Below are 24443 nucleotides of genomic sequence, written 5' to 3'. Positions count from 1 at the left end.
CGTTTCCACCTGATGAATGGTCCACATTTTTTAAACTTTTTTTTTTTTGCACTCACAGCATGTGGCAGTTCCTGGGCCAGGGACTGAACCCAAGCCCCAGCTGTGACCCATGCCATAGCTGCAGCAATGCCAGGTCCTTTAACCTACTACGCCAGGCCGGGGATCTAACTGGCACCACAACAGAGATAAGCTAAATCCTTAACCTACTCTGCCACAGAGAGAACTCCCACATTTTGAGTCAGCTGGGCCAGGGCTGCTTTTAAGACATTGTAGCTGAAGAAGCTAATGGACTTATACAGATTTTTAAACTTAATGACTTCTTTTTTAGGAGCCTGTTTAAATGAATCCAAATAGCAGACCTTTGTATTTACTCCCTCTATATTCTTCAGAGAGCACGGAGAGAGTGAGAGAGAGGTCTAATAGACATGTTAAATAAGAACATCCCACTTTTTCCCTTTTTCTTTTTGATTCATGTCAAGTTCTCTGTATGGTTAATTAGTTAAAGACAGACTCTTTAGAGTTTCTTCTAAATTTGATTCTATCATTATATAAGTAATTTTATTACCCTTCTTCATGAATCTGTATTTTGAAACAGATTCTGTTTGGTTTGAAATTTTCTGAGCTTAATGCCATCAAATTACTATTAACTCCATACAAAGGGCACTAATTTTCCATTGTATGAAGCATAAAGATGCCTCAAGGATAGGTTTTTTTTTTTTTTTTTTTTTTTTTTTAGCTCTATAAAACAGCAAACATTTTACCTGACATTGCAGTGTTACTGAACTAGGGTTGAGCTGCTTGCTGCTCAAAAGCCAATAATTCCAGAGGCTCTGGGTGTGGAGTAGAAAGGAAAGGTGCTTTCATCAGAAAAGCCAGCAATCTTGGGGAAAAGGTGAACTCGTGTCTAGGGACCAACTCTGAAGAATCTGCTCAGCCATGACAGCTTTTAAAAGGAAAAATGGGGGGAGGAATCTCATTGAATCATCAAGGCGGGAGGTTGGGTTCTGAACTTTCTCCATTGTATGCAGACTGGCTGACTCTCTTCAGGTGCTATCTTGACCGTGTGATCTGTCTGCAGGGTTGCTAAGGGGGCTGTTAGGGTTAGACAGCTAGTCATTTTTTAACTGCTTAGTTCTTCATCCTTCTTTTTATCTGTGAAAAATCAACAGGTTAGGCAAGGCATGGGGTGCATTCAGGAGAACATTAAGTCAGGAGTTAGGTTAAATTGCCTAGTGATCTCATGCCTATAATTAGGTTATTTTAAGGGTAGAGGGGAACAGAATGGGCAAACAGGAAAGGGGCACAAGAGCTGCTTTTAATACCACCTGAGGCAATTTTGATTCCAACAGGATACCTCTTCTAGAGCCTTGTCTAAGCCAGCATTTATACATGCAAATGCAAATTTGTAGAAAATGTAGAAATGTGAGTAAAGATGGAGATGTTGAATGTGAAAGTGGGGCACTTGCTTGTCACTGTATTCAAATTTAATCTTCATTGAATTATCACTTCAAGTAATCTTTATTTCCTGCCCAGAGGAAACTTAGGTAAAGTTCCAGAGCCCAAGCTGACTATGGCGGAGAATAGAGAAGGCAGAATTCAATCTCTTGTGGGTTCACAAAAAGAGCTGAAAAACCTATATCAATTAGTAGTAATATATGGAAATAAATATGCAGTAGGATTTATTTCTCCAAGAGGGACTATTGTGCCTCTTTTGCTAATAAGGAAAAGGCCTGTTACTGAACACAGCTCTGTGTGCCTGACACATGAGACCAAACAAACTGAAACCTTGGGATGTGGAGCAGAAAGAGATTTATTTCAGGGCCATGCAAAGAGAATAGGTAGCTCCTGCCCCCCATACCTCTGAACTCCCCGAAGGGTTTCAGCAGAGCATTTTTTTAAAGGCAAGGTGAGGGAGAGACACATGATCAGCTTGTGCATAATTCTCTAATTGGTTGATGGTGAGGCAGGTAGCAGGGCAGTGCCACAGGGATTGACATTATCAATCCTTAGGTGTCACTAGGTCTCGGGCTGCATGTTCATGATCATCAAGTAGTTAATTTTTTCCATTTTGATGGTGGTTTTAGCATCTGTAAAACAACTTGAGAAATATGCATGAGATATTATTATCTAGGCACTTGAGAGGAGCTAAAGCAGAGGATATGGGGAGGCATCTATCCTGGGAAGGCCCCATAGAGTCCTGCTCCGTTACAGTGCGCCTCTCAAGAGGATGAGCAACTTGAATTTGAAGACGGAAAGGCAGAGGCACTTTAGGGATTGGGTTTCCCAAAGAAGCTGGCCAGCGTGCCAATATTTAAGAGGCAGTAAAATCAGTGCACTACATTAGACACAGAACACCATTCAATTAGTATTCCCATGTACCATACCAAATTGGAAAACAAAATGTAAGTTAATACTGATTCTGCCACATTAGGAATAAGTACCTTTTTCTACCTTTGACCTAACTTTACTGCATATCTTTGGCAAGACAAGCAAATTGCATAGACCTCACCACTAACTCTGAGCCCCCAAAGGCCCATCATCTGAAGTCAGTGGAAAACCTGAACTAGACTAACATAGAGGGCATGATGCTCTTCCATAGGAATGACCTATTTATTATTTATCTTCTAGGTACTTGAACGTCTCCCAAGTATGTAAACTCAGGGCTATTTAAGTTTGGTAATAAAAATATGTTTTCTCTTGTCCTGTCAAATAAATGATGGACAAATATTTAAATACACCATTCTGAGGAGGTAAAAGAGTATCTTGTGGGGGAAAGGGAGAAGGTACCCATATATCAGCATCAGCATCTGGCCCTGGGTGTGGAGGGTTAAACAGTTCCCTTAATCAGTGGAAACTGGTTGGATAAAGAATTTGAGCAGAGTTAAAGGATCCCATAAGTGCCACCAACTGAGGGAGCCCAGAGTCCATAGATAGTCTCTCCTGGACCCTAGTGCTTGGCAAAATGTTAACACGCTGTACTGAATCATATGGTCACCTCTGAGCTTGTTCAACAAACACACTTAAAAAGGGTCACCAGATCTTTTCAGGGACCTGTAATTTGTTGGAGCCCGAAAGAGCTGAATTTGAAAAGTACAGCTTCCCTGCTGTAGAGATCAAATCCATTGTCCGAGCTGTGTTTTGTTAACTTTGTACATAGGATCTTCTTTAGCAACTCGGGAGACACAGCTGCTCTTTACATCTAGAAGTGAAAGAAGCGAGTCTGAATGGAATATATGGGCTCTGCTGAAAATGAAACATTTGCTTTACTGAAGGACTTGGGGCTCAACCCTGCATGTGAAACTTCCGCCAGAGCTCAAAGTGGAGGGAAAAAAAAGGGAGAAAGCTATATAATTTGTTTGAAGTTGTCCAGCATACAAAAACTGGCCAACAGACCATGAGAAACAAGAAAAAAAAATGATATTTTAATTTCTCTATCTAGATGATTAGTTGATTCAAACAAAAGAATATGAAAAAGGGGATTGTCAATGCTTTCCGAGTCTCCCATGTGTTTGTAACTGTTTGGACAATACAGCTGCTTCTGTGTTACCCATCCAGGAAAGATTAGAAAATCTGGATGTTTGATCTGCATGTGCTTCTTTTTTGTCCATGGGGAATCTACTGTTCTAATAGATTTAGAACCTGTATTTGATATTTCCAAATCCTTTGGGGAAGCATAAACAAAAGGGCAGGAATCACAAAGCACCGCCTAAGGAAAGGATTCTCTTTGTGTTACATGTAGCTCCTCTTAATTCCATCTACACACGAGTCTGTGAATTCTCTCTGAATGCATCTGGCTTGCCTCTAAGAACAACGGAAAATAAGAAAGACCTGAAAATAAGGGGGGATTTCATAAAAAATAATCAGCCAAGCAAATCCATTTGATTAAAGAATTGACTGATCCCCCCCCCCTTCTTTGCCTCCCCTGTTTTCATTTTATCCTTAGTTTGGTGGAATATTTCACTAAAAACTGAACAAATGTTAAATTCCTGGCTGTTCTACTATTGAAGTCTAGTTGGGGATATATTTTTTTTGTATCTAATTGCTGATATGTTAGAATTAAAGGTAAATCATCACAAAATTCCGTAAAAATAAATGAGACAACTTTGCTGAGAAGTTATTTCAAACATTATTTTTAAATCTCGTCTGGGTACAAGGGGGAAATTTTCGTAAGGACTTCACAGGAATAACTGGAAAACTTCATGGCTTCCTGTTTCCTTCTTTATCTATTAGTGAGCTGAAACCAATATTTAGAAATATTTAGAAGTAATTCCTTTTGTACAGAAAACTTTGTATCTCTCTTGAACCATTACTTAAATTACCATCTTCCTATCATCATTCCTCCCCACTCCTCATCTTGGCAAGTTACTCCTTCCTCTCCTGACATCATTTAAAAAAAAAAAAAAAAAAGAAAGAAAGCAAGAAACATGTGTTTCATTTCAGGAGAAAATACTTCTTTGCTTTGTTCGTTATTTATAACGAAGTTGGGGATATACGATGATATGTAGGACACAGAATAATTTTTTTGCTGGGAGAGGGGGCTTCCAGGTTTTCTTCCAATTAAGTGAAAAAGCTATCGGCCCCACTCACTGTAAATATGAAATCTAATCACTTAGCACATTAGAAGAGCAAAAATAAGCTTCCCCATATTTCACAGATCGACTCACACTCTTCATATTTTATCCTCAATAATGTATGCATTTTCCAGCTGGCTAAGGCTGCAGTCTTTCTGCATTTTGGACATTTGTCACTCTATTCAGCCAGGCAGGAGAAGCCCCTGTGTAGCAAGCTCCTTGCACTGCAGGCGTAGCATCTGTGAAGGAGTCACTGACATCTGATGATTCAAATTGCAGAAATGATCCAGGACGAATTATGAACGTCTGGGTAGTGCCCAAAGATTTTGAGCTGAAATGACTTTGCCCTTGGAGCCTTGCAGATTTGGGTGAACTCTTGGGGCCACAAGCTTTGCTGGGCACAGCCTCCATAAATATTGCCCCACAGGTTTTGCTCTGTGTCAGTTATCATCCCGGCCAGCAGAATGCCAATTTAGCTTTCCTGAGCCTGAAATGAAAAGGAAGTGGTTCAAGTTTTAGCCTACAAACCCTCAAGGCAATTGGAGCTTTCTTTGAAATGTAAAACAGTCTTCTATCAAGCACTGCTTAAGGTATCATCCAACTATCAAAGTCAAAGATGATTTGATAGAACCTTACAAATCCCCATAATCTACGGTAAGTAATAGTAGCTAAGGCTTTGGCTCTGCGTTTGCATGTAGGGCAGAAGCAGGAGGATAATTTATCCAACTTTAGGGTAATGAAGTGTTAACAAAAACCACATGAAGCTATTATTACAACCACAGGCCACAGACTGCTAAGAGGGTAAACTCTCTGGAGACGTACCTATTTTCAAGGAATCTTTTGCATCTCAGCTTACCTGAAGGCATTTGCGCAATACGGTGATGCAGCTGAAAGACCGTGATTCATTAGCCCTAATGAACAATGCTGAGCGTATTGTCTCTAAAATATAACCCGCTGACATTGATATATATGTACTTTAACTCATTCGTCCCAACTTTATTAGGTACATATGTCTGCAGCAGACACAAATGAAACATTCTACAACTAGGCTCCAAGCCAAAAACTAATTTATTCTTTAATGTGCTAGTGATTACTTGGTGGTTCCTTGAGCAGAGATGACAGGTCTGAGCTAATGGAGTTGTACTGTAAGTTAATATAAATCATGACAGAGCAATTAATTACAGAAACCACTGCAAATCCCTTTGTTAGTTTTCCCCATCACCAGAAGGATTTAATAATATTCATTTTGCTAAGTTCTAGTGACATTTACAAGTCTTAAACCATTTTTAATCAAATCAATATCACTGGCTGCTAAATTTAGTTGTGCTTTGCTTGCAAGTCCTGGACTACATCGATACTAATGTTTCCTACCTTCTGTTCAAATGAATCACATTGAATACCCGTACTTCCTCTTCATTTGTTTACATTGAGTAATTGGGATCTGAAAAAAAGTGAAGACCTTGAAAACCCTGACTATCAGCAGGAATGAATTAGCAGGTAGAGGAGGAAATCTATAAATCAGTGATTACACGTGCATCATTGTATCTAATATCCTTCATCAGTTTCCCCTAATTGGCCTCAAAAATACTTCATGATCATGAAACCAGATTCACATTTCTGCAGACTTTTTCAAGTGTGGCGGGTTAAAAAAGAAAGATGGGATTGAGGCGCTGGAGCGATATGCTTTCGTAACAAAAGAGTGTAACACCCATTCAGACACCATCTCTGCTTAATCTCTGTACATCCTTTGTTCTTTAAACTCGTAGAGTAGACATCTCTTTTTAAAATTAAATGAGTGGAAATTAGTTGGTTTGTACGGATGTAGAAATGCTAGATCATCTCTATGAAGAATAATAAACAATTCTTAATCAGGAATTGATTGCCTTATAGATTTTTGGAACAAAATAACCTGCTGTTTCTGGATGGCAGTGTTGCTAGATCAATATCAAAACCTTTTCTGTTTCCTTTTTTCTTTTTCCTGTAAAAGCTTTATCTCTGGAAAGAGTACAACTCCCATAGCAGTGTGCCTTGCACATATTCAGTAGATTTTTTTGTGTGTCCTACCTTTTTTGCATAATTGCTGATTTTTACTGACATTTTGTTGACCTGCTTTCGACATGATCTGTGGTGTCCCTGAATCTGAGCCTTAAAATGTTGGGGACGCTTTCTCTCCAGAAAAGTCACTGTGCTTTTAATATTTGTCATGCTCCCGAACACTTTGTGCTTTCTGCTGTGATTATTTCTGCTCCTCTTTGCTCCCTTATCAGATGATACGTTCCTGTAAGATAGGGACCTTGCTTTCTCAATTCTTCCTCTACACTGTCGATACCTAGCAAGGATATTTTCACATGATATTGCTCAATAAATGTTCAGTAGCCGGATGAACATATGCTACCCAGATGGGAGAGTGAGGAGGGTGTAAAACTCAAATTAGTTCATCAAATAACTTGCAAGAGCTGTAATAGAATAGGTTGGCTGCAGGAAAATGTTAACCTGGGAGGAATGTTTTAGGGCTAAAGTTGGGAATGAAAATCAACTTGATGAAGGCTAGCAAGGAGACCAGCACTTGGGGGGTAGCTCTCTGGGGAGGGCTTAAAAGCTAATAGTGTCTTTGTACTTTTGTGGAAGTCCGGCTCTGTCTCATGCTTCTGAAATTGACCCTCTCGGATCAGATGGACCCCTTTCCGGATGCCAGTTGTGCCAATTGAATAGTACCAGGCTCAGCAAAGCAGAGCAGAAACTTTATTCATTGAACAGGGAGTGGGGAAGGGAGCACTCGTGCTCTAAAAACCCTTTCTCCCTGAAGGAAGGAAAGAGGCGGACTTTTAAGGGATAAGAAGCAGGTACATCATCAGAAACTGGGGGAAAGGGGAGAGATTTACAGAAAGAGCCTGGGCATGTGCGGTTCCCTCAGGCTCCCTTGCACACAGCACTGAACAAGGTACACCGTCCCCATTTTTGGCTGGAGAACTTAGCATGGTAATGAAGCAAAGGCAACTTTCGGTTACTTTGAGTTTTCCTCTGCATAGGCACTGCACTTGCAGCTAGGCTGGAATTGGTTCAGGGTGGTTGACCCTTGTGTTTCCTTTGAGGTGTAACTGAGAAACATCTTTGACAAATATCAGGTGTTTTGGAACCAGAATAGAAATAGGTTAAAGCCGAGGTCTCTCAGCTCCCTGGGATATGTATGCGTGATATTCTAGCCCTCAAAACTGAGGTGCCCTGCAAGGAGGCCTGAATTGAGAGTCAGGGTTTGAACCCCTCCCACTTTCAAGCTTTGTGACTTTAAGGCTTTTCATCTTGGAAAGACACTCAGGCTTTTCTGAGCCCCAACTTTGCTGTGGGGATAAGCAATGCCTATGCTACGGAATTTTGAGGACTCTAAGAGATAGTGTATATGCAGTGGGCTAACACTGAGTAGGTTGCTGCCTACTCCCCAAGGCCCTGTGAATGGCACCTGTGGCAAGAAGGAGCTTGTTTAAACCTTTTAAAGCTGCAGGAGACATATAGGAAGAACAGATTTCTCCTTATGTGTGTACTGTTGGGAGAGTCTGGGCAGCATGAACCCTTTATCAGCTATGGGTCTTGGTTTCCAACAAGGGAGCTGATTTCCTTTTTCTTTTCTAGGGAAAAATTAGTGTAAAGTGTGTTGCACGTATCGAGAATAAGAATTCTGAACATCATCCTACTGAGGAAAGCAGGATGGGGGAGTTACTTTTCATATAGTCAAGTCACAAAGCCCCTAAGGTCTGTTTTCAACATGGAATTTTAACAAGACCATTTTCTTTGTTCACTTGAGACTGTATTCTGATACAGTGGCTAAGGAGTTGACTGTAGCTATAATTCTAGAAGGGAAATGAACTATTTTTAAAAAACATAATGTATCTCTGGTAAGTCTAAGTGGCATGTAACATTCACATGTTTAATCATAACACAGTTTGTAAATTTTTTTTCAGCAAAGTACAAGTCCTGTGGCAAAATGATTTCTACTAATTTTACTACCATCAGTATTTCTAGCTCTGTTACTATTACTCTCAACTAGCACTTCTGCTGTTGCTGCCTACATTTCTTGAGTGTTTATCAGGACTATTGTAAAATTTTCTCATCTATTAATCTGTTTATCCTCACAGCCACTCTCTGAGGTAGCTTTGGTTACAGAGTCCAAGCTCCTACTGCTCACCGCACAACTGGCCAATAAATCAAGAGACAAGGGCAAGGAAGAATGACTTTATTCCGAAAGCCAGCAGACCTAGGAGATGGTAGATTAGTGATCCAAAAAAAAAATCTTACCCAAGTTGGAATTCAGGCTTATTTTATACTAAAAGGGGATGGGTTGTGGCTGGTTGTTGCAAACTTCTTGGTGCCCAAATCCTTTGTTCTTGCAGCTGTCCAGTAGGTCTGGTCGTAATGTTCCTATAAAATTCCAAGACAATTGCTCTTCTGTTTTAATCTCTATGAATAGAAAAGGGTTATACCTTTAAAGGTCAGAGCTTTGAGAATGATCCAGCCTGTTTATTTCAGCATATAGGCCACGTTCTTTTACAAAAGGTAGGGTCAGCGTAACTAAGCACAGGCAACAGAGCACAGTGGTTAGAAGTAAAGGAATAGGCTTAATATGCAGTCAGGATTGTTCTCTGTTACACTATCATTAGGGAAATCCAGGCACGGTTAGTAAGTAGCAAGGCTGTGATTCACATGAAAGCCTTTTGGCTCCAAAGACTGCTTCTAATGGAAAGAGTCCAAAGATTTGGGTTCGGAGATCCAGGTTCCAGTCTGAAACTCCTCCTTAAATAGCTCTGTAACCCCATGAATGCCTCCATTTCTCTGTGCCTTAGCTATTTCAACTGGAACATGAGAATAAGGACTTTTAACTTGAAAACCTTTGGTCCTCACCTGGCATGGCAAAAAGAAAAAAGGAGTTAGGTAACTCCAATTGTTACCTACATCTCTCTCTCCCTGGCCAGGCCCACCACAAAGGAATTTCCCAGGGTAGGGATTGAACCTAAGCCACAACAGGGACAACACCGAGTCTTTCACCAGGGCACCCAAAACAACTTGGGTTTTTTTTTTAGCATCTCTTGAATAACTTTAAAAGAGAAATTTAAATTTAGCCCAGAGCCTCATGTTGCAACAGAAGAAAGGGTGGGAGAATAACTGTAATTGTAATGTATACATGTAAGGATAACCTGACCCCCTTGCTGTACAGTGGGAAAATAAAAAAAAAATAAATAAATAAATAAATAAATTTAGCCCAGAGCTGCATTTGAAAACTTTGCCTTCATTTTCTTCTCCACGCCTGTGTCTCAGGTGTGTCCCATCCTGCCTGCATGCCAGGGCATGTCTGTCTCATGTTCTCACTCTCAGATCTGTCCCCCAGGTTGTCTGTTAAAGGATGTTTAACTCTGAGGTGAGGCACTTATCCCTTTTCTGATCCTCTTCACCCTTTCCTTGACCACCTTCTGCCCCAAGTCACTTTCTTCATATTCTCCCCTTTCTTTTTCACACACACACACAAAATGCATGAACAAAAAAGTTAAAACTCTTTCTTTAGATGGAGACAGGGAGCAGCTAAGTGCACAAGGAGAAAACGTCTGAGCAGCTGGGAGTGGGAGGTGGGCCCTGGACCCTGGACAGAGGCGGATGTGACCTTTCCGTCCTGTGGAGGATTAAGGAAGGAACTGCTGAATGAATAGCTCTAAGTCTTAAAGGTAAGGTTCAGGTGTCATGCATCCCTGATAAACATTCCTTGTTTAATCTGTGACACAGGAGATAGAGTGACAAGGGTGTGATAATGTTGTTGTCCAAGGTTCTAGGCCTTGCTAATCTTTAGAAATAGATAAGAAGCCAGATAGGAAAATTCAGGCAAGGCTTTATTAGGCCCCCTGCTGAAGGAAGGGGAAGCAAAAACAAGCCGTAGGTTTCCTTGCTCACTTGCTCACTGAGTCAGCAGAGCTGATTCCTCATACAGGGTGAGGGTAGGAGGAGGTCCAGGGGTTGGGCTGGAGGGTGGCTTAGGTGGTCTTCCCACCCCTTTGTGGTATTATTGTGTGCAGGGGGCATGCCTAGTACCTTGCTTTTGATTCCAACACCCTGCTTTTGCTCTCGGTTCTTCAGAAGTAGCAGTTGGTTTTTTTAGTCTTCTTGTATCTTGTCTATAATTTGTCCCAACTGCACACATGCCTATTTAGTTTTAGTCCCGTATAGTTTCTTTGTATTTTGTTGCTCAAGGAGATGTTTTTCCAGGTCAACCAAGTAGTAACTGCAGCAAAGTGTGGCAGGTCCTAGGTCCCAGGCTGTCTCAGTAGGCAGCTGTACCCAGACTGGACTATCCTTTTCTTGTGGGTAAGGATTTGCTCTTCCTCACTGCTGTATCTGCAGGGCCAAGTACAGTGTCAGCAGGTAGGAGGCCCTCTATAAATATTTGAAAGAATAAATGAAGGATGGCACACACTCAGAGACGGGCTTGCTGAATTTGAATTTTCATCCTAACAACTGACCTTTCCGTTCCATGAAGTGAGCTATTTCGCAATGTTCTCTAGCATATGGATTATCTCTGTCTATGGCATCCATTCTTCCTCCATCTGTTGAGGAATTTCATCCCTTTCAGAGTCACATGAGGAGGCCTTGGTATATACACATGGTACAAATTTTATTTTATTAAAAAAGGATATAGCAATATCACCTAGATTTGGCAAACAGTATTTAAAAAAAAAAAAAACAAACTTAATTTGGAGATCATTTTCTGTTTTATTTGTTCCCTTTAATAGAATAGATTTACTAGATGATATTAATTCTGTTCCCCAACACACATAAAACCTAGCAGTATTCAGTGTTGGGCTTGTTTGCTTTTATTCTTAAAGAATCTGAAGGGAGTTGACATTTTGTTTCATTCATTCACAGTCTCTTTTTTCATATCTAATGAACACACTCAACAACAATGGTCCTCAGATCTCCACCATCTGCAGGGGACGGCACACAGGTCATAGGCTAAGAACAACACCACATCAGTATTGAATAAAAAAGTGAAACTTCAAAGACAGAGCTAGCCATGAGGGCTATGCTTTCAAGACCTCGTAGCTAGTTCCTCCTGTTTATTATTTTTTTTGTCTGATTGGATGATAATGTAGTATGTCATTCCATGGTCCATGACCTGTGGTCAATTCCCTATGGAGGAGCCAAACTGGGGAATATTTTTGTGAGCATATTTGTCCTAGTAGGGAAATAATAAAAACGAGAAGGGTAGGCACAGAAGATGTCTAGGAGAGGAAGCAAAGTCCTTTATTATCAAGGCAGATGATCTTGGGGACTCAGCCAAAAGTCTTTTTATCTGGATTGTGATAATGATAATGATTCTCTGTAAATAATGTAGGCAAGAGAGAGATTTTTGTTTGTTTCTCTCTCCCTAGTCAATTGCACTCTGCATTGTGGCAGGCAGGTCAGACTCCTCCCTAGGCTTCCATGCTTAGGATATGTTTCTAGCTCTAAAAAACTCAGGCATCAACTTTTTAAAGGGTTGAGCTAGTGAATTAAGCCTTAATAGAAAAAATTTTCCCTAATATAGGACCTCTCTGGGCTATGAAAATCTAATGTCAATTTGTAACTCAAAGGATGTCTCAGAGGAATCAATATGGTAAATTAACCCCCACCTACACACTTAACAACAAGGTCTTTTTTATAATTCTTAGGAAGGCCTATACTCTCTTTTATAAAAAAAAAAAAGTTAGATGTTAACACCAGTTTTATTTTCAGTGTATTTTACATTTTAAAAATAGTCTTAGAAGCTAGAAGCTGCACAGGAGTCCATGTTCTAATGATCCTGGAACTTGAATGATTTGTTAAGTCACAGCTCTTACAACTCTGGTGGAGACCCTGGTCAGTCAGAGAGAATAAAGTCAAAAGAGGCTAGTAAAAATATGTTTGGAAACAATTCTCCTGCTCTCCCTTCGCCCTGTTTGAAGGAGATGGAGAAAGCTGTTCTTGAAGGTATGTCAACAGGTCAAAAAATGCCCAAGCTCTTGGTCATGTGTACCAAAAAGTTGGTACCAAAGCTTTGGTACCGACTCTTACTTTCAGAAGAGGCTCATCTTATATCTCAAATTCTGAGTCGTGCCTGAACAGAGATAGGGATGACATTGACAACCTCTGTTCTGACATCCCTAAGTTTCCCATTTGCCCTGGTCTCTTTGCATCAGCCCCAGCATTGCCAGCTCTGGCCAGCCTCTCCTTTTTGAGCAATCTCATCCATCATGGGAACTGTCAATTGGGTGCCTTTGAGGCCTGGGGCTTGCTGATGATGTTCTGAGGACAGTGTCCATCTGTCACATATTATTACCAGTGTTCCTAAACCCTGTAGTGAGGAAGGAGCAATTCTGGCCTGGGGGAGGTATCAAAATCAGAAAGAAGGCTAGCATTTCAAATAAGTCTGGTTTCCTTTGTTGAAGTTTCTACCAACTCCCCATTGCCAACCCTTCATTCTAAAAATATACTGTGTCCTGTATGAGCTAGAGGTGAATGATACAGGGTTCCTGGCTCAGAAGAACTTTCTACCTTAGTGTAGTGAGAAATACTTGAGAACAAGTTGGTATGTTCCACTGTAATAGACCTTCAGAAAGCTGTAGGCCGGGGGAATTTTGAGACCAAGGAGAGTGTTGGGAAGGCCTTTTGGAGGAGAGGTGCTTGATTATGTTTCCAAAAGGGAGCACTCCAGCCAGACAGAAGCAGAAGGGCAAGCACAGGGGAGTAAAAGTGGAGCCTGGTTCCTGGGTCTTGGCAGAGCTTAATTGTTTCCTTCCTCATTGAGCCTGAGGTCAGGACTTGAAGCTGGAAAACAATCCGAGGTCAGAGGCAGATTTCTTTGTAAGACCTTGAAGCAACCCGTAGCCACCTAAACCTTCAAATCTCTCTGGGAGGTGGTTGACTCCGATGGTTAAAGGGATCCTTATCAGGAAAGGAGCTTTTGATGACTCCTACCCCAGCTTTACTTCAGCCACACTCAGGTAGCTGCTTTCTTGTCAGCTGTGTATGAACATCCGCTCCAGGAACTACTTCAGTCAGTGCTCCTTCTTGCTGTTAGTCAACCTGAGATGATCATACTTGCATGTATATTTTCTGGAACATTCATAGTTGACCAAATTGAACCTTCTACAGTAAACACCATCTTTTAAAATTGTGATGTGGTTTTATAAAGTGCAATCCCCAGCAGACACAGTTCTATGGTTAAGCTCTTCCATGGGAATTGACACCAGGTTTTTCTGGCGCCCAGATGGCTATGCTGGACAGCTCATGTCTAGGTGATAGTGTGACAGAGAACAAACCTGACTCCATATTGGATCTATTCCTTTCGCTCTTACTTTTGTGCTGTGCTGCCTGTGCTTAGGCATGCTGGCTCTGCACCTTTGTAAAATAATGTTGCATGTAGCCTAAAATGTATTGGATAACTCATTCTCAAGGCTCTGCCTCCCAGGCTTGACCCTTAAAGGTATAATAAAAAGCTGCAGAACAGGAAACAACAATTTTCTTGTTGGAGTTTTATAAGAATATTTTGACCAGACCTATTAGACAACTGTGAGAACAAAAGATTCCAACCCTAAGAAGTTTGCAGCAATCAGCATCTCAGACTTTTAGAATAAACGACACTGGCATTCTAACCTGGGATAAGATGGTTCTTTGGGACACTAGTCTGCCACCATCTCAGTCTGCTAGCTTTCCAAATAAAGTTGCTCTTCCTTGCCTCAGCAATTCATCTCTTGATTTATTGGCCTGTCATGCAGTGAGCAGTACAAGCTTGGACCTGGTAACAGTAGGTACCTGTTTTTCCTCTTTCTTAGGAAAACACCCTACTTATTCCTGGGAATTTATAAAGGAGGCCTCACATGTTCCCACACAACACACAAGAGCCTGCCAGCTTCAGGGCCACATGCATCTAATCCCTTCCCACTCTGTCTCCTTTCCCTGGGAGCAGGGGTTCTAGCAGCAGACTGACTGTACCTAATTCTGGCTCCAATGCATACCAGCTTTGTGGCTTTGCAAGTTACTTAACTTTCTTGTGCTTTTGTTTTTGAAACCCAGGACAATGCATTTATCTAGAAGATACAATGAATATACCTGTAAGACACATAGCACAGTACCTAATACACAGCAGAGCTTAATAAATGTTAGCTATGCTTTTTATCACTATTAGCACTATTGTTATCTACAATCTACATCCACTGCCTGCAAAGTTACTTGATGAAGTCCCTTTCTTGCTATATAGGCCAATGGCCTTGCCCATGGAGCTGCCTCTGAACACTTCCCAAGTGTCCCATACTCAGGTTTCACAGGTAGTGTTTTCATGCCTCGCAGTGAGTCGATGCATTTGTGTCCTGGACCTGAAGAAGGCTGACATACTCCAAGCTCCACCAAATCTCTCTTGAATAGCTGTTGGCTCCCACTTCTCTAACCAAAGTTGCTTAAATCCAGTTCATAAGCTTTTACCTTCCATATTCCTCTTCAAGTTTCCTGGTCTTTTTCCATACCAAAATCTCCTCTTACCTCCGTCAGTTAGGAAACCAGAGTTCCCAAGCCCATGAGAGAGAGAGGGAGGATTGGGATTTGAGTGTGGGAATGGGGATGTGGAGGGAGAGGGGTATGTTTTATACTCGCAGCTGCCAGCCAAAAATGCAGGAATACTGATGGTCCTATTATTAAAACCTCCAGTTGGCATCACTTGACTTGGGATTTTTCCCTTGATATGAGAGCCTCGGAACAGAGATTTCTAGCCTTTTGGAATTAACCATTATTTTGAGCAACCCAGTGTGCTGTTAGTTTGAATTTTTTTTTGAAATTTCCTTGACAATTTCTCCGTATCCCAGTATGTAAATAGCATTTTGGGCATGTGGCACCCTCAGAGGTAAAATATGCAAGTAACTTCAAGAATAAGAATATGGAATAGTGTATTCAACTAGGCACTATATCATGACTCTTTAGTCTGAGAGGGTGGCAAGGGACCTGGAGGGATGGGCCGGAAGTCTATGGGACAAGTGTTGATGGGTGATTTGTTCAACATATGCTGAAGTATTGAATCTTAAAAGAGACAGTTTAAAGTTAAACAAATATATGCCTTACCTAATAGTTGTTATGATACTTGTTTTTATCATTTGATTTGCTTAATTTTTTAGGTTTGCAGTTTGAAAAGTTTATTCTCCCAGAGCAATAGAACAATTAGGCTAAGTTTCCAAAGAAGGTCAGCACTTAGGGCCCATAGACCTAGACACCAGTCGGAGATCCAGATAGAGATAAGAACCAAGGCTGTTTTATACCCTTATAAAAATAATTCAAAAGATGTCTTTGACTATTAAGAATGTAAATGGTGTAACCATTTTGGAACATTGTTCAGTGGTTTCTTTAAAAGTTAAGCTTATACTTCTTGTATGACCTGGCCATTTTTGTCCCAGATATTTACTTAAGAGAAGCGGACATTGAGGTCTATAGAAAGACTTGTCCATGAATGTTCACTGCTGCTTTATTTGTAATAACTCCAAAGTGTGGAAACAACTCAGATATCCATGAGCAGATGAATGGATAAACACATCATGCTGTGCAATGGAATACTACTCAGCAATGAAAAAGAATGAGCTATTGACACAAATGACCATGTAGATTAATTTCAAAATAATCACAGGGAGTCAAAGATGCTGGACCAAAATGAAAATTTTTAAAAAAGAATACTGTCTGATTTCCATTATGTAAATTCTAGGAAAGTATAAATTAATCTATAGTGACAGAAAGCAGATCAGTGATTGCCTGAGGATGCAGAAGGGGTGGTGTGAATAGGAGTGGAAGGGAGCAATAATAAAAGGGCATGAGAAGACTTTTGGGGGAGGTGGATATGTTCATTATCTTGATTGCAGTGATGGCTCTATGAGTGTATGCATGTGTCAAAACTCATCAAGTTGTATACTTTATGCAGTTTATTGTGTGCCAATTATGCCTCAGTAAAGCTGTAAAAACAATCCCAAATAAAATACTAAACTTTTAATATTTTTCCATTTCAGAGCTACCTATCAGCAAATATTACTCTGTTGGCTTTTTCAATTTTTGGGGGGGAGATACTAAAACCTTAATTGCTGTCAGCATGACCTAGTCTAGTCACATGAAACACTACTACCTTCACTGTAATAATGGTGACAACTAGTACTTATTGAGAGCCTTCTGCTGAACAGGGGTATGCCAACACTTTACTCATATCATCTCATTTAATGCCCAGAAAAACTTCCTAGTGTAAGTACCATTATTAGCTCCATTTTACAGAACGGGAAATCAAGACAGAGAGGTTAGAACAGAGGAACACAAGTGTGGAGAATCTCAGTTCAAAATCATAAACAGTAATCCTCCTGGGCTTTCCTTTTCACTAATAGGACATAACTACAAATTTATTTGACATAAGCAAAGAATTCATGCAGAAGTAAGGGCTTGTTGCTGTAACCCTGTAGCTATTTCTCATGCTCTCTGTTTGGCTTCCTGGCCCCTGTGACACTAATTCTTTGTTTCAGCTGTTAATTCACCAAAGCATAGTCTTCCTGCCTGTTTTCAAGATTTCCCATTACCCTGATTGTTTTCTTAGATTCTGCACTTGGTGCCTTTGTGGTCTCCAGTGTCTGCTTTGTTGGATGACTTACTCTGCTTTAAATAGAGATACCTGCCAGATTCTTCGGGTAGAAGAAATCTATGGACAAGGAACCAAGGGGTCCCATTGAAAAATCAGGGTATGTGTCCTCTGCAAGGAATATAGAATAAAAGGACTAGATAGCCAGAGAAAATAAGAGGGTTCAGGGTGTAACAGGGAAGAACAAATCTGACTCCATATTAGATCTGCTTCTTTTATTTTCACCTTTGTGCTCTGTTGCCTGTGCTTAGTCATGCTGGCTCTGAACCTTTCATAAAAGAATGTTGCCTCTAGCCCAAAATATATAGGATAGCCTATTCTTAGGGCTCTGACCTTTAAGAATTCTTCATATAGAGATAAAAAGTTGCAGAACAGAGAATAGCATTTGTTTTATTGGAGGTTTACAGGAACATCATGACCTGACCTATCTGGCCAGCTGCAAGAACAAAGGATTCTGACACCAAGAAGTTTGCCATCGTCAACCACACCCCTCCCTCACCTTGTCTTTAAAGATGCTTTGCTGAAATCCTTCAGGAAGTTTGGAGTCTGGGGGCACACGAACCATCTGTTTCCTTGCATGGCCTTGCCATAAACCCTTATCTGCTTCAGACTGCAGTGTTTCAGTTTGTTTGACCTCACTGTGCATCAGGCTCATGAGCTTACATTTGATAACTAGGATAAGAGATTGGCAGCAATTTAGTCAGAATCCAGTGTAAAAGAGGCAGCAGAGGGAATACTAGCCTTTGCTGGAAAGCCCACCACAGAGCAAGAAGGTATCAGTTGGCCCTGCTTTGTGCTGGGCAGGTGGAACTAGCAGGAAGAGAGAGCAAGGTTGACAGAGTAGCCTCTGAGGAGCTCCTTAAACATGGCCTTTAAGAGGCAAGCTGTCCACAGATGCATGAAGGAACTGAGGACCCTGAACCCTGGGGCAGCTTTGCCTGGTTTGACAAGAATTTCTAGAAGGTCTTAAAAAAGAGCTTCACAGCCTTTTCACAGTTCTTCCAGTCTCCAAGATTAGCTTGGACTCTTTTTTTAAATTTTTAATCAGTAGGAGAAAAAAGAAAGATGACAATTAAAACCATATGGAGGCCTCTTCTCATACTGTAACTCTTTGATCATTTCTCCAAATAGAAGAAATAACCTTCCCACTCTTAAATCATTCCAAATGTTTTCTAGCTTTAGATATACTACTGTCTCAGGTAAAATTAGTACCATGGTTCACTCATATATTTATTTCTTTAACACTGATTGAACACTTACCAAGTACCAGTTTCCATGCCAGAAACTGAAGGTACCAAGAAAAATTCCCACCCATTGCCTACACTGAGTCCACAGTCTAGGAAGGGAGTCAATAAAAGATAGCTAGACGGCACAGGAATTTAGGGAGCCTCAAAAGGGACATTGAAGGCAGGGCTATAGACATATGGGGGAAAGGGAGGTGGAGGTTAAAGAAGCTTCCTGAAGGAGGTGACATATAAGTCAAAAGAGCCATTCCTCATTCTCTCAAAAGCTTCCTTTTATAGAGCTTGGAGATTCTGCTAACTCAAATTCTGCCAGGAATATGTTCTGAAAGCCCTTATCTTTTTTTTTTTTTTTGAACCACAGAACAATGTTAACATAAACAGGAAGAAAGTTTTAAAGTGGTTTCCTAAGAGCAGTCAACCTAGAGAACCCCAGGACTGGGAATGCCTTCAAGAATCCATATGCTCAAAGATGAGTAGGTAAACTAACAACTTTAGAAGAACAGGGGTATTCATTCATTTATTCATTAATTCAACAAATAAATATACCCCTTTTAGATGCTGGTGATTTGAAAATGAATCGCTTGTGCTGGATATTAGATTCCAGTTATAAGTGATATCATATGGTATTTATCTTTGTCTTTCTGGCTCATTTCACTCAGTATGAGATTCTCTAGTTCCATCCATGTTGCTGCAAATGGCAATATGTCATTCTTTTTTATGGCTGAGTAGTATTCCATTGTGTATATATACCACATCTTCCATCTCCTCAGAAAAGAAAATCATGGACTTGGAGAAAAGACTTGTGGCTGCCTGATGGGAGGGGGAGGGAGTGGGAGGGATCCGGAGCTTGGGCTTATCAGACACAACTTCGAATAGATTTACAAGGAGATCCTGCTGAGTAGCATTGAGAACTTTGTCTAGATACTCACGTTGCAACAGAACAAAGGGCGGGGAAAAAAATGTAATTGTAATTGTAATGTATACATGTAAGGATAACTTGATCCCCTTGCTGTACAGTGGGAAAAAAAAAAAAAAGAATAATAAAAAAAAAGAAAGAAAATGAATCGCTTGTTTAGAGGTAGACTGCAAACATTTGTTACTCTAGAGTTTGCCTTTATGGAAGGTAAAGAAGCTCCCCTGCCAGAACGGTCACTTGTCACTGTTGTCACAGCCAGCCTATTGTTCTAGGTTGTTCTAACCCAGCCTGCCTTTTCTCTGTGGTTATTACTAAAACAATGTATTCTGACAGAAGGACGTCAGCAAACAGACATCCGTCTCCTAAATGTTTGTGAAGAAGCCGTAGAAATAACTAAGATCTAATGGGCAAAGGGCCAGTCTATAAATGCTGCTGCTGCTTGATAAGTGTATGTAATAAAAATTGCTGTGTGTTTGTGCTTATAAAATAGGGATCGCTTTTAAAAACTAGTTTCAACTAAGTTCTCCAAATTCTTAAATAAATTCGTCTTGAGGAAGTCGATATCCTTTCTGAAAGTCTGTTTTACCTTTCAGTTTTAAAGGGTATATCCATTCCATTGTTCAACTTGGGAAGCTGGGCTGCCAGTTTTATAAGATTGTGAGTGTGGTCTTAATGCTCTATGCTAATCTACTATACATCGGGCTGGAAGCTTATCTTGACAGGAAAACTTGGAGCGGGCCTTGTGGAATGATTTTGGCTTCACACACTGGAGTGGAAAATATTCACAGGCTGCAACAAAGTCTGGCTTGGGCTGCTGTAGGAAGGCAGCCACTGGCTGGGAGACAATTCGTGTAGGAAAGTCCTGGGCGCCTCTGTGAGAGGCCTGCGGGATGGTGCTATCCACTGAGAGGGGGCAGGATCACAGAATCATGTGTGTTTTCATGAGAATTGAGAGGAACGGCAGCTAACGCAAGCCAAGTTAGAAAAAGAACACAACCACTGAGCGTTTCCATCACAGCCTTTCTAATCCAAAACGCTTCATGTGCAAAAATAATGTGCCAACTGAAGAAAGAATACTTCAGGGGTTTTAAAAGATGAAATCTAGAAAAACCCTTAGGCACAGGTGTGCCTGCTTGTGTGAGGATGTCAAACCAAAACAGGGCATAAAACAACCCTCCACTTCTCTTGGAAAGGTTTTGAATTTATTCTATGACAATTCTGGTAAAAATATGAGGGTTTTTTTCCTAAGCACGGACCTGTTTGATGAAAAATTGGTTTTTTTCCCCCCTTTGGTGGGAGGCTTGTTTTTGCTTTTAACATACTTGTAAGCTCTGAGCTTTGTCACTGAAAAATATTTAGCAATGCTGATTGAAAGACAATGGCAGTATACACATTTTAAATAAAAGGTTTTTGTTTTTGTTTTTGTTTTAATGCCAGTGACTTCGTGATGAATTCTTGTGTTGCTGTCCCTGAGAACTGTGTGGCTCTCCTGGAAAAAGGAACTGGTGAATGTTTGCTTCCCTGACCCAGAAGCCTAAGGTAAAAGTGAAATCTGACTATGGCAAAGTAGAAAATAACTTCACACTGCCTGCCTCCCCCAAAGGAGAAACTTTTATGATAAAAGGACGTTCATATAATAAAGCCCTCTAGACTGCACAGAGGTTGATTATATTGGTTAACAGCCTGTATACCATTGAGGAAAGCCAAAGCATATCCCCAGCCACAGAACCAAAAGGGAGGGTGAACTGTGTATATTCAGGAATGTGGAGAAGGGAGCTGTAGTTACCCTGCCCTCCCATTTGTGGGAGAGGGGATACATGCACGAGAAAGAGCTGAAATATCATTCAATTGTCAGTTCCTTAACAGCAAAAGTGTGTTTTTGTCTTTGATTTCTTCATGGCAAGCAGTAAGTGGTCTTGCCCACAGTAAGTGGTCATTGTTAAAACTGGAATGGGTTAGCATTCTGAGCGCCACTGGAGTGTCAGATATTGAAGTGAGCTTCATATCCATGGAGAAACCAAGAAGAGGCAGAAACTCTATAAGGAGGGTTGACCATTTCCAAGGAGATAAAGAAAAGAGCCTGGTGGATGACAGTAGCTAGAGGATACTCCTGGGGTGTTGGGGTACGTCATGGCCAGTGGAACAGTGGTCTCCAGGGAGGACGTTTCCAAGACTGCATAAGTAGGAGGAGCTGCCCTTTGGGGGTTGCCTGGACAGATAGCTCAGGGATGCCTAGCAGTCTGTGTGGAAACACATATCCGGGCATTCATACTGGGCAAAGACTGCCATTCAGAGGCAGCTCTGGCCAGTTCTAGGCTCTACCTTTAAGCCCTCAGAGTTTGCCTGCATCTGCAACCACTGAAATCTTATGAAACTACCGTAATAATTACTTCAGGTTTTCCTTCCACCATCCTTCTCAAATCTCCACCCCACCGTCTCCAGCTCTGCAGTGACTCATATCTGGAAGCTCCTTATAAACTTTGCTCTTTGGGGTTGAGAGCTGGGCAGACTGCGCCATATGAATTGGATTCCTATCCAGAACTCTGCCGTCTCATTCCCATTGGCTGTATAGATAGTACACCCATGTTCACACCTCAGTTTATGCTTCCCAGCCAGACCTCAGTTTCTAACTCCTATAGCAAGAACCCCCTTTTCTGGGCCAGAATAGTCAGACAAATCAATTGGAATCCCAGCCCAGACTGGTAGCTAGGAAAGGCAGACAGTAAGGGGAACTGGGGCGGTGGGGAGTGGTCTAGATCTCTTTCCTACTATAGTATTGACACGTCTGTTCCATTTATTTTGCTCTTGTAGGCTTGCCACTGGTTCTTGGAAAATGGTTTTCTTTTATTTGTTTATTTGTTTAACTGTGAAAGCTTTAGAGTGGTGTTTCTTTTTTTATTACTTAGGGAAACTCCCTCTCCTACCCTCTCACTCTCCTGTCACTTTTCTGAAAGCGAGTCTACTGCTAATTGAGAAAGAGCAAGTATAAGAAGGGTAATGAATTTCAGCCCAGTGGTGCTTAAGGGCATACATTAGAAATAGAAAGTGATATAAACATAAAAATTAACCAAGGGAAGCTTTCTATCAGTGCGGCCACAAATGATCAGAAACATAGTGGCTCAAAATACCCGAATTTATTCTCCTTACATTTATGGAGGTCAGAAGTTTCCAAATCATGGTGTCAACGGGGCTGCCTCCTTTCTGGATAGAAGCTTAGGGGAGAATCCATTTTCTTTCATTTTCTAGCTTCTAGGCAGAATGATGTAAAGTAATACAATCCATTCTAATTCAGTACTTACTGTGTTATTATATGCCAGGTATTATGATAAACCATATGAAAATATAACCATGATTAGGGAATAATCCTTGATTTCAAAAGGATTATAAATTCTAGTTGGGGAAATGGGCACATGAACAACTCTCTGTAAGAATCAAGAGGATAAAAATATAATAGATAGACATACAAATTAAGTATTGTGGAAACAATGAGGAAGAAAAGAATACATTGTGATCGGTGATACCAGCATACTAACTTCAGTACTGACTGCGGGATACTGACTTTAAATATATCTCCAGTGAAGGAGGGAATATTTATATTAGGTTTTGAAAGATGAGTAGCAATTCCATAAATGGAGAATGCAGAGAAGGTCCATTGCAGGTGGAGGAAATTCCCCGAGGAAAAGCCTGAAAACATGGATGGGCAGAGCAAATAAGGAGGTGCTAATTAGCCTGCTGTGGCAGACTCACTTGATGTGGGGAGGAATATGAGTCTGGAAAAGTAGAGAAGGAACCAGATTTATTTAACAAATATTTTTTGAGTACTCATTTTTCTTTGAGAATATAACAGGGAACAGAGGGAACAGAAGAAACAAACACCCCTGTCCTCGTGGAGTTTTTCTTCTAGTTTGGAGATGGGGGTGTTGGGACTGATGGCAAAAATGGAAGAGCTCTAAATAGGTTATGGAGGAATATAAAATGAAGAAGGGGTTGGTCCAGGAAGGCCTCCTGGAAAGGTAATTTATGACCAGTGACTTGAGGGTGAGAGAATGTTTCTGGGGAAGAGTGTTGTCAGAGATCAATGAAGCCAGTAGTTTCAAATGTGGCTTTCTTTCAAGAAGTAATGGCTTCTCAATAAAATAAAATCTAGGCCTTTAAGGTTTTACCCTGGAAGGAATATTTTCTGATGATTGGATAGCCCTTTAAAAAAGCAGGGGGCAGTGTCGAGCTTGTCAGTGATTCAGAGATCTTCCTTCTGGTGAGAAATCTTAGAGGCTACCCATCATCATTGCCCAGTGGCTCTCTGAGACCCTTCAAAGGTACTGGATTTTTATCATAAAACTTGAATTTTATCATTCTTATCCTCAAGAATATTTAATGGCTGTCCACTTTTGAAAGGGAAACAAGAAGTCACAGCCTAGCGGGAGTTAAAAGCCCCAAACACTTAGGGTAAGAGGCGCCTTCCCATTCTCCAGGTGCCCTTTTATAGGCATTAAAAAGATTCCCAGAAGTCCTGACTGTTCAGTTGTCAAAAAAAGATCCCATGGAGATCCTGGAGCTCAGGCTGAGACCACCTTGTCGTGGCCTCCAAACTGGCACGGGCGAAGAAAGGGCCCTAGAACGCTACTGATCCTGGCAGACCCCCATCTCCCCTTCCTGCACAGCACTCACAGCCTCATGACTTTCATCAGTCTTGCCACCATCAGGATGAGTGCAGTTTCATCCTTTAACCCAGCAGCCGGACAGGACGGCTTCACCCTTTACTGCCCGTGGGGCTCTGTACATCTTTCATGATCACCCCATGGCCCATCTCTCTTCAGTACCACCACCCCTTCCTCTCTGTCTCTTAGAACTCATGATCAGCCATCCGCAAAAGTCCTGCATATCTTCATCCTCTTCTGCGAGCCTTCATTCCCTTTACTTCTGAATCCTCATCACTTTACTTCACTAGCTGAAAGATCTGATACTCCCCTAAAGTCACTGCTTCCCCCTCTGACTGGTATGTTTTCTCTCTGTCATTGTGTACAGACAGGCTAAATGCCCTTATTGCCCCTCATTGCTGCTACCCCCAG

The 24443-nt window shown here is 41.1% G+C and overlaps 1 long non-coding RNA gene across 1 annotated transcript in view; it reads left to right on the top strand.

Moving 5' to 3' along the window:
* The window catches only part of LOC110260723, a 437770-nt gene that overhangs the window by 238387 nt on the left and 174940 nt on the right, over positions 1-24443 (top strand). The window contains exon 2 of the long non-coding RNA XR_002344078.1: positions 20812-20913. This is a non-coding gene — a long non-coding RNA (uncharacterized LOC110260723). The remainder of the gene's footprint in view (positions 1-20811; positions 20914-24443) is intronic.

This window comes from Sus scrofa, chromosome 5 (assembly GCF_000003025.6).
Source record: "Sus scrofa isolate TJ Tabasco breed Duroc chromosome 5, Sscrofa11.1, whole genome shotgun sequence".
Taxonomy (NCBI): Eukaryota; Metazoa; Chordata; class Mammalia; order Artiodactyla; family Suidae; genus Sus; species Sus scrofa.
The sequence above is the reverse complement of the archived record's forward strand: the minus strand, read 5'-3'. Positions and strand labels throughout refer to the sequence as shown.